Here is a 10,948-nt window from a genome sequence, read left to right as displayed (position 1 = left end):
ACCACAGCTTCAGAGACCTGCTTTAATTCTGAACTATGGTGTGTGTGTGTGTGGCGTGTTCACATTCTCCCTATGACTGTATGAGTTTCCTCCCACCGTTACTACGCCTCAACCATTCATACTCTTGAATAAAAGAAGATAACTACACTCACCTACTGAGATGTTCCCACAAGCAATCATCTCACTTTAAGGACTCTTTATCTTGTTATTTCATGCTCTCATTATTTATTGCTATTTATTTATATTTGCATTTGCACAATTTGTTGTCTTCTATGCTCCTGCTCTTTCATTGATCCTGCTTACAGTTACTGTTCTATAGATTTGCCGAGTATGCCTACAGGAAAAAGAATCTCAGGGTTGTTTGACATATATGTACCCTAATAATACATTTTACCTTGAAATTTTAACATCCCAAAGGTGTGTGGTAGGTTGATTGGCCTCTTCAAACTTCATAGGTATGAATAGGTAAAGATAGAATCTAGAGAGAAGGTGGAGAGAATAAAATAGGATTAGAATGGAATCAGTGTCAGTGGGTGCTTCTTCGTGACTTTGGACTCAATGGGTGAGAAGAGCTACAGTACTGTACAGTGCAAAGGTCTTCGGCACAGTATATAGCTGGGATGTCGGAGACTTTTGCACGGTACTGTGTTTGTCACCGTGGAGCGGAGAGCAAGTTTGTAAATCTGGCGGGAGCAAAGGATGTTGGGAATGCTGAGGGTGGCACACCGCAGGAGTGGTGTGGGACAGGTGGCAGAGAAGGAGTGCCAGGGGCAGGGGGTGGCGTGGGTGCAGCCACACCTAGTGCAGAAACACCAGGCAAGGTCACTTGATTCCAAACAACTGGTTTATTGATCCTTACAGAATGTCTCTCTGGTACTTCCCACTCCTTCTCCTCTCCCTTCCCCACTTTTTGCAAACATGATTCCCCCTCCCTGCCCCCTTCCCACTCTCAGTCCACAATAGAGACCCGTATCAGAATCAGGTTTATCATCACTCACATAGGTCATGATTTTTTTGTGGCAGCAGTACAGTCCAATACATAAAATTACTACAGTACTGTGGTGTATACTCCATGATATGACTACTCTTGTATGATTTGACTTCCAGTACTGTCCTAGACCTTGTCCTATTTTCTTTCATGGATAGATACCTGATCTAAAGTGCTAACATAAAAAGCAAAACTGTAAGAAACACTCAGCAGGTCAATCAGCATCTGTGGAATGAGAAGCAGAGTTAATGCTTCAGGTTAAAGATCCTATAACAAACAGAACGTTCTTCAGCCTGAAACCTAAACCACCCTCCCCATCCCTACATAAATTGAAATGCTGGAAGAACTCTGCCTACCAGGCAGTGTCAATAGAAAGCAAAGACAGTTAACATTTCATGTCAGACTGCGTCAGAATTGGAAGATCTGTTTCTCCTTTTACAGATGCCAACCGACCTTCTGAGTGCTTCCAGCAGCTTCTGTTCCCCTTTCAAACATCCAACATCAGCAATTTTTGGATTTTCTATTGCTGATGACCCAAAGCTGTGCTAGTAATCTGCACAAAGTGCTATTCATACATAATCCATTTGTTAAAGTCCTGCTCCCAGGTGGACGATGGGTTGATTTATAATGTTCTCACTTCTGTTATCAAAGTCCTCAAGGACCTCTCTCCTGCATAATCTCTGTAGCCGCTCGCGCATTCCGATTCAAAGTCTGCATGTCGTGTATAACCCTGAAATTCATCTTCCCCAAAGGCAGTATCGAAACAAAGAAGAACCACCAAACCAAAGCATTCAAAGAAAAAAAATCAAACATCATACACCCCTCCCCCCGCATGGGGAAAAATGTGCAACAAAATAATGTGAGTGGAAACACAGAATATAAAACCCAAAATCAAAAGGGATATTTCAGTACAGTTCGGCTCGGTGTTCATTATCTGCACACTGCCGTGATTCATAAATTGCCCAAAATAGAACACTACAGCACAGTACAGGCCCTTCAGCCCTCCATGTTGTGCTGACCCATATAATAGACCAAAAGTAGAAACAAGACAGAGTGACCGGAACTGGAATACAGGATAAAGCTGAGTTGACGTCCAAGTATAAAACCTACGTCAATTAAACCTTGCTCCGGAACTATCTGCCAACAGCATCGAGGGAAAGAGAAATCACTCGAATCCAAGGGCCTTCCCTCAGGAGCAGCAAGTGAGAGACCACTACATGTAGATACCTTTTCCGGCAGCAGAGAGTAAGAGGCTGCAGACAGCACTGAACACCCGCTCGTCTTCCACACCCGCCTCGACGATTTCAATTGCTTTAATTGGTGTGAGATGAAGTTGATCAAGGGCCCATGCCTCGTCTCTGGTTTCTTGGCCTCCATGCTGCACACTTTGGTCACAGTCTCGTGGAACACTCTTGGAGACAGCAAAGCACCAGGTCGCCTGAAATCACGCTGCCAGAATGTAAATTACAGGCTCTAACAGTAGCAGAAACATACCTGAAATAAAAAGAAGATGTGAAAAGTATTACCTCCCATTCTATACTCTTCTGAGTGTTGTGTTTTACTTGCCACTCCATTAACATCTGCATTTTCGGATTCATAGGCCCTAAAAGCCCAGTCCATCACAGGCAAAGTCCTCCCCGTCATCATCAGGGACCCCTGAATTCCAGGCCATGCTCTCTTCTCATTGTTGCCATCATGAAGGAGTTACCAGGTTGGGTTGCACATGACCTGGTGCAGGAATAGTAGTTACCCTTCAACCATCAGGCTCTTGAACCAGCATGGAGAGCTTCACTCACCTCAACTCTGAACTGATTCCACAATCGATTAACTCACTTTCATGGACTCCACAACTCATGATCTAAGTATTAATTATTTGACTGTTTTTGCACAGTTTTGTCTGCTGGATGTTCACACTGAGTCCAAGGAAATAGTTGCGTGGATTCAGAAATAGCTTGCCTACAGAAGGTAGTGGATGGTGCATATTCCACCAGGAAATTGGTGACCATGCAAAAAGTATTGGATACAGGCCAGTCCATCACTGTTAAAGCCTGCCCATCCATTGAGCTCATCTACGTGAAATGCTGTCACAAAAAAGCAGCATCTATCATCAGAGAGCTCCACCATCCAGGACATGTTCTCTTCTCACTGCTGCCATTCGGAAGAAGATACAGGAGCCTCAGGACTTACACCAGCAGGTTCAGGTATAGCTACTACCCTTTACCCATCAGGCTCTTGAACCAAAGGGGATAACTTCACTTGACCCATCATTGAAATGTTCCCACAACCAATGGACTCACTTTCAAGGACTCTTCATCTCGTGTTCCTTATATTAATTGCTTGCTTGCTTGCTTATCTATCTATCTATCTATTTATCTTTCTATCTATCTATCTATCTATCTATCTATCTATCTATCTATCTATCTATCTATTTATTCATTCATTCCTTCCTTCATTTTCTATTTGTTGTCTTCTGCACTCTGTTGAACACCCAAGTTGGGTGGTCTTTCATTGATTCTGTTATGGTTAATATTCTATAGATATATTGAGTACGTCCACAAGAAAATGAATCTCCGGATTGTATATGGTGACATATATGTACTTTGATAATCAATTTACTTTTAACAGTGGTACTCCACAGGGATCTGGGACCCCCTGCTCTTTGTGATTTTTATAAGTGACAGATGATGATGTAGAAGGGTGGGTTAGTATGTTTTCAGATGATACGAAGCCTGAGGGTGTTTTGGATAGTGTAGGAGGTTGTCGTAGGTTACAATGGGATACTGATAGAATGCAGACCCCATTTGAGAAGTGGCAGATGGAGTACAATCTGGAGAAGTGTGAAGTAATAAACTTTGGAGGGTTGGACTTGAAGACTGAGTACTGGGTTAATGGCAGGATTATTACGGGCACAGAAGGAATTTATGGTCCCAATACTCAGCTCCACTAAGGATAGCCGATGTCTGCTTGTGGCAATTAACCTGTATCAGCTTGTCCTCTGCTTGTGAGAAGAAACTGGAGACTCAGTCGCAGAACTTCTAAACTCTGCAAGACCACATCAGGACCAAACCTGGTCCTCTGGAACTGTGAAACAGTAATGCTAATCCCTGCATCACAGTGCTCCTCCCAAACTTGTCAAAGTTTGTATATGTCACCACGTACTACCAAGAGATGAATTTTCTTGCAGACAATCACAGTAGAACAAAATTATACAATAGAATCAATGAAAAACTACATCCAAACAAAGACTGACAAGCAACAAAGACAACAAACTGTGCAATTACAATGAATAAATAAATAAATAAATAAATAAATAATAGTGAGAACATGGTACTTTTCCGGTTGTCATCTCTCAGGACTGAATTTAAGAGAGCTGCAAACATTAATTAAAGAGTCTGGGCCTTTGAGACATTCTTGAACAGAGGCAATTTTGGCAAAAATAGAGCTGCAACAAAGCAACAGAGAGATCAAAGAAAATTCTACTCATTAATGAGAAAGAAGAAATTGATTTACTTTATATATGTGTGGAGATAATTAATCAGAAAAACACTAATGAAAGACAGATGGAAGAGAGAGCATGCAAGATTTCAAAGAGGATTGACAACATTGATTGAGTTAAGTCATTAAGTTATGGTGAAGGACATGTCTATGAGGGCGACACATGACTGAGTAAAGAAAGTTAGAATGTGAAGTCCAAATTTGAGTTACTACTGAAAGAGTTGGCTACCACTAAAGTGATAAACCTCATATTGGAAGGAGGCACCTCTACTTTACCTTAGTTTCTGCTGGCGCAAGTGCTGGTGGGGGGGGGAGGAAGAATGATGCTTTAGCTGCTGCTTGTGTAAAGGGAGGTGGGAGGGGCAAATTTGGGGCTGTGACATTTCTATCATTCATTCTATGGGGTTCTTGTCTCATGCATGTCTGTGAAGAGCATGAATTTCAGGTTGTATGCTGCATACCTTCTCTGATATTATTGAACCTTGGTAATTCTGGTAAAGAGTAAAGACTCATAATGTAAGGGCAGCATAAAAACCAAAAAAAAAAAAATAGGGTTGTGTTGTACCTCCTTCAGGAAAATAACAAGTGAGCAGGAGTCCTGCTTTTATTTATCCATTCCTTTACCCAACAAACATACTTCTCCTGGGCAAACACTAGAAAATCTGAAGATGCTGGAATTCAAAATTCTGGTGGAATGCAGCAGGCCAGGTAGCATCTATAGGAAGAAGTACAGTCAAGGATTTGGGCCAAGACCCTTCGTCAGGACACTCCTGGGGTATATTCTCCTTTCTGGTTGTTCAATCCACCCAGTCAGTGGATAAAACTACTGAATCTTCAGGAGTTGGACCTAAATAAAGGAAATACTCCCTTACTGGCATGAAGTTTCAGTTTCTGATTGGGAGTGATATGCAATCTTCATGGCCCCCTCACTTCCAATAATTGCAGGGCAGAGCTGTTACAAACAGCAGTTAGAAGCAATGAAGCCAAGGTTTATGGCTGTTGCATTTAATGCAACAGAGTAATTTTTTTAGCCTACATTGCAAAAATTAACTCAAATCAACATTTTTTCTTTGAGTCTGCCTATACTTTTTTTTATCATTCTCTGTTCAGTGTATCTACTTTTTCAGTAACATCAAGTGGGGATTTCTTCTCTTATTCTCCTGATCTCAGAAACTCCTGATACATTGTTTTATGAGCATGGGTTGAGCGAGCCAGGGTTTCTCTCTTTGGAGTGAGGGAGGGTGAGGAGTGACTTGATAGAGAGGTTTACAAGATGATAAGAGGCATTGATTAAGTGGGAGGCCAGAGACTACTTCCCAGGGTGGAGATGGCTAATAGGAGAGCGTATAATTTTAAGGAGATTTGAGAAAAGTATAGGGGGGATGTCAGAGGTATTTTTTTTACACAGAGAGTGGTGGATGCATGGAACACCCTGCCAGGAGTGGTGGTAGACACATTTAAGAGACTCCTAGAAGTGCATATAAATGATAGAAAAAAATGGAGATTATGTTGAAGGGAAGGGTTAGATTGAGTAGGTTAAAACTACTGGGCCAAACTCTGCTGTACTGTTCTGTGTTCTATGTTCACTGTACATTCTTTATCACTACAGCCTTCACACTTTAGTTTCTGCACAAATCAGAATCAGAATCACTGATATGTGCCATGAAATTTGTTGTTTTGTAGCAGCAGTACAGTGCAAGACCACTGGGTGTTATCCTTTCTCCAGGCATTGAAACTGTGAAACTCCTCCCACAGTTCGCCTCCCAGCCTTGACTCCTTGCAGTCTGCAGAACATTCAACCCCAAGCGTCCGCAGATCTTCTCTTTTTTTTTGTGATTCAACTCCAAGTCTGGCTTTGCATAATATTTAGCTTTGCTTATAACCTGCAAAACTCCGGGCGTGCAGTAGAACAAAGGGATCTGGGAATACAGATCCATAATTCCTTGAAAGCGGCATTACAGGTAGATAGGGCCATACTGAAAGCTTTTGACACATTGGCCTTGATAAAGCAAGGCACCGAGTACAGGAGATGGATGCTAGGTTGAAGTTGTATAAAAGTTTATTGAGGCCAAATTTGGAGTGCTGTGTGCAGTTCTGGTCACCTACTTAGAGGAAAAATATCAATAAGCTTGAAAGCAAACAGAAAAAATTTACAAGGATGCTGCCGGGACTTGAATACCTGAGTTATCAGGAAATGCTAAATAAGTTAGGATTTTATTCCCTAGGACGCAGAATGAGGGGAGATCTTAGAGCTGTATACAAAATTATGAGGGGCAAGGGCAGGCTATGCCGGCTTTTGTCCTTCTTGCAGGCTTCCTCTCCTGAAGTGGGGTGAAACTCGAACGAAAGGTCCAAGGTGAAAGGTGAACTGTTTGACGGAACTCCAAAGGGGATGGTCTTTATTCAGGTGGAGATGAAAGTGTGGACCGAGCTGCCAGCGGAAGTAGTGGATGTGAATTCAGTTGTAACATTTAAGAGAGGTTTGGATAGGTGCATGGATGAAAGAGGTATGGAGGGTTACGGTCCTGGAGCAGGCTGATGTGACTAGGCAGAAGGCCAGTTTGGCATGGACTAGATACATCAGAGGGGCTGTTTCAGTGCTGTGGTACTGTATGACTATATAACTACTCACCTTCTAACAACACGTTTCTACGACTACAGAAGATGCAACACCTACCCTTTCTCATGTTCCATTCCTGTGATAACAGGGTCCCCTATATCTTTCCAAATGGGCAGTACAGTAGCACAGCAGTTAGCATAACGCTATTACAGGGCCAGTGTCCCGGAGTTTGTACATTCTTCCCGTGATTGTTCGGGTTTCCTCCGGGTGCTCTGGTTTTCTCCCACATACCAACGATGTATGGGTTAATAGGTTAATTGGTCACATGGGTGTAATTGGGTAGGGCAGGCTTGTTGGCCTTGTTGGAAAGTGCCTTTTAGCATGGTGTATCAATAAATAGATATGTTAAAATAAATTAATAGATCATAGACAAAAGATAGATAGATAGATAGATAGATAGATAGATAGATAGATAGATAGATAAACAAAGCAGTCACAATTCACTTGCATTTCATCCAATCTGGTGGATTGTGATTCCTGCTCATATTATAGCCTTTTCTGCAATGAAGACACCAAGTGCAGATTGAATGATTACTTTCTTGGACACATACATACAGTCCTCAGGGCTGACCTGATCAACTCTCCATCCTAATTCCGTCTGGTACATTGCAGCTGTCCAGAATCAGTATTGAATTTAACATCTTCTTGGCTTGCTCCAGTCTTGGAGCATCTCATCCACCTGTAATACTGAAAACAAGAGAAAATCTGCAGATGCTGGAAATCAAAGCAACACACACAAAATGCTGGAGGAACTCAGCAGGCCGGGCAGCATCTATGGAAAAGAGTGCAGTCGACGTTTTTGGCTGAGACCCTTCAGCAGGATGGAGAAAGAAAGATGAGTAGTCGAGTTAAAAGGTGGGGGGAGGGGAGGGAGAAACTCAAGTTGATAGGTGAGACTGGGAGGAGGAGGGGTGAGGTAAAGAGCTGGGAAGTTGATTGGTGAAAGAGATACAGGGTTTGAGAATGGGGAGTCTAATAGGAGAGGACAGAAGGCCACGGAAGTAAGAAAAGGGGCGAGGATCGCTAGAGGGAGGTGGTGTGCAGGCAAGGAGATAAGGTGAGAGAGGGTAAAGGGGATGGGGAATGGTGAAGGAGAGTCTGTGGGGGTGGCCATTACCAGAAGTTTGAGAGATCAATGTTCATGCTATCAAGTTGGAGGTTACCTGGACAGAATATAAAGTGTTGTTCCTCCAACCTGAGTGTGGCCTCAATACAACAGTGGAGGAGGCCATGGATAGATATATTGGAATAAGATTGGAAAGTGGAATTAAAATGGGTGGCCACCGGGAGATTCCGCTTTTACTGGTGGACAGAGCTTAGGTGCTCTGCAAAGCGGTTTCCCAATCTACGTCGGGTCTCACCAATATACAAAAGGCCACATTGGCCTCTTGTATATTGGCTCAGTCTTTCTATTGCCATCAGCATTGCCTGACCTGAAGACCTGCATTCCATGACTTCCACATTCTTTTCATTTTCTCCCTCCAATTCCTCCCAACTCTCGTTAAAAATGTATTTGTGTTATTTTCCTCCAGTAACCTTCATTAAACCATCAACCAGATTGTTTCAACAACCACCTTATTCCCATGGCAACCCTGACCTCACCTTATCAGAGCTCTTCTCTTTATTCTGGCTCATCCTCTTTGTAAGTTAAGACAGAATTGTTTTTAATTCCAGTTCTGAAAAGTCTTTGACCTTAAGTATTAATTTTGTTTCTTTTTCTAGTATTTTCAGTCTTAGTGTACGAGAAACATTCTTCAGTTAGAAATTTTCATCCAACATTCTTGTACCTCATTATTCTTTCTAAGGCTTAAATTGCTGCAAACCTCACATGTATATTTAACATTGTTATTACCATGTGGTAAGCGCATCAACCAATGAAATTATGCAACATTCACATGCATGCTATTGTCAGGACTTGATTACATATTACCATAGCCAGCAGACGAGCTGCTGGAGATATGTGCAGAGGCACCTCATATGTGGATGGCACTGTAGTGTAGTGGTTAGCACAATGCTTTGCTGTTCCAGTGACTGGGGTTCAGTTCCTGCAGCTTCCAGTAAGGAGTTAGTACATTCTCCCCCAAGATCGCATGATCCAGTTTCTTCCCACAGTCCAAAGACATACCGGTTGGTAGTTTAATGGGTCATTGTAAATTATCCCGTGATAAATCGGGGGGTTACTGGGCAGCATGCTGTAAGGGCCTATTCCATGCTGTATCTCAATAAATAACTAAAACAAGTAAATTAGTAAATAACTCCTCCTAAAAGAGGGGCATCTTGAATAACATGTGAAAAATACTGGAGAAATTCACAAACTCAGGCAGCAGGAAAGAGGAAAAAGTTGTCGGTTTGGGCTGAGACCCTTCATCAGGAAGAAGCCAAAGCAACAAAGTATAGGGGGGATGAGACCAGGTGAGGGGAGAGGAGGTGACAGGGGTGGGGGATATGAAATGAGAAGCTGGGAATTGATAAGTGGAAGAGGAAAGGGGCTGAAGGTGAAGGAATCTAATTGAAGAGGACAGTAAACCATGGAGAAAAAGGAAGGAGGGGCACTGGAGGGAGGTGATGGGAAGGTGAGGAGAAGAGAAGGGGTGAAAAGATAACCAGAATGGGGAACAAAGCAGGAGAGAAGGGGGAAGGGGCAGAAATGATTAGAAGTTAGAGAAATCAATGTTTACCAAATCTTGATGAGATCAAAGATGAAAAAAAACATTGGCACTCAATTGTCAGAACCAAGTGTGCATCTTAGAGAAAGTAAGAGACAAGAGCAGGAGAAGCTCATCAACCTCTTTAGCTAGCTCCACTGATAAGATCTTGACTGATCCAAACTTGGCCACAACATTTTATTTTCCAAGTACCCTCCTCAACCTGTTGATTCCTTTGTACAGGTGAAAACAATCCCATGTCACAAATACTTGGGTTATAGAAATACACTTTTTCAAATCATCACCCAAAGATTTGGAATGAACTTATGGAAAGAAAACTAAATAAGGTAAACCATTTTTCGTTTAATTCACCTTTCTTGAACTGAGTGCAGGTGATGCATGGGATGTGTCATAGAAAATTGAATACAATCTCACCCATAACACAGGAATCTCCTGCAGTCCAGGTATCTGGTCCAGGTCAACTGAACTAGAAGGACCACACCCCTTGGTTCTGAAAGAGGTAGCTGAAGACAGTGAGGAGGCATTAGTAATTATCTTTAAAGGATCAGTAGTTTCAGAGGACTGGGAAATTTGTAAATGCCGCTGCACTCTTTTAGGAAGGGAGGGAGGCAGAAGAAAGGAAATTGTAAGCCAATTAGTTTGATTTCAGTGTTTGAGAAGATGTTGGAGTCCATTATTAAGGATGAGGTTTCAGGGTACTTGGAGGCACAAGATAAAGTAGGCCGATATCAGCATGGTTTCCAAAAGTGGAAATCTTGCCTGACTAATCTGTTGGATTTGTAACATTTACTTGGATTTTCAGAAGGCCTTTGACAAGGTGCCACACATGAGGCTGCTTAACAATTAAGAGCCCATTGTATTGCAGGAAAAATACTAGCAAGGATAAAGGGCTGGCTGATTAGCAGGAGGCAAAGAGTGGGAATAAAGGGGGCCTTCTCTAGTTAGCTGCTGGTGACAAGTAGTGTTCTACAGGGGTCAGTATCAGGGCTGTTTCTTTCACATTATATGTCAATGATTTGGATGACGAAATTGTGGCAAAGTTTGCAGATGATACAAAGGTAAGTGGAAGGGCAGGTAGGGTTGAGGAAGCAGGGAGTGTACAGAAGAACAGATTGGAAAAATGGGCAAAGAAGAATGTAGTGTATGGAAGTCTATGGCCATGCACTTTGGTAGAAGGAA

Source organism: Hypanus sabinus, chromosome 28 (assembly GCF_030144855.1).
Source record: "Hypanus sabinus isolate sHypSab1 chromosome 28, sHypSab1.hap1, whole genome shotgun sequence".
NCBI classification, from domain to species: Eukaryota; Metazoa; Chordata; class Chondrichthyes; order Myliobatiformes; family Dasyatidae; genus Hypanus; species Hypanus sabinus.
The sequence above is the reverse complement of the archived record's forward strand: the minus strand, read 5'-3'. Positions refer to the sequence as shown.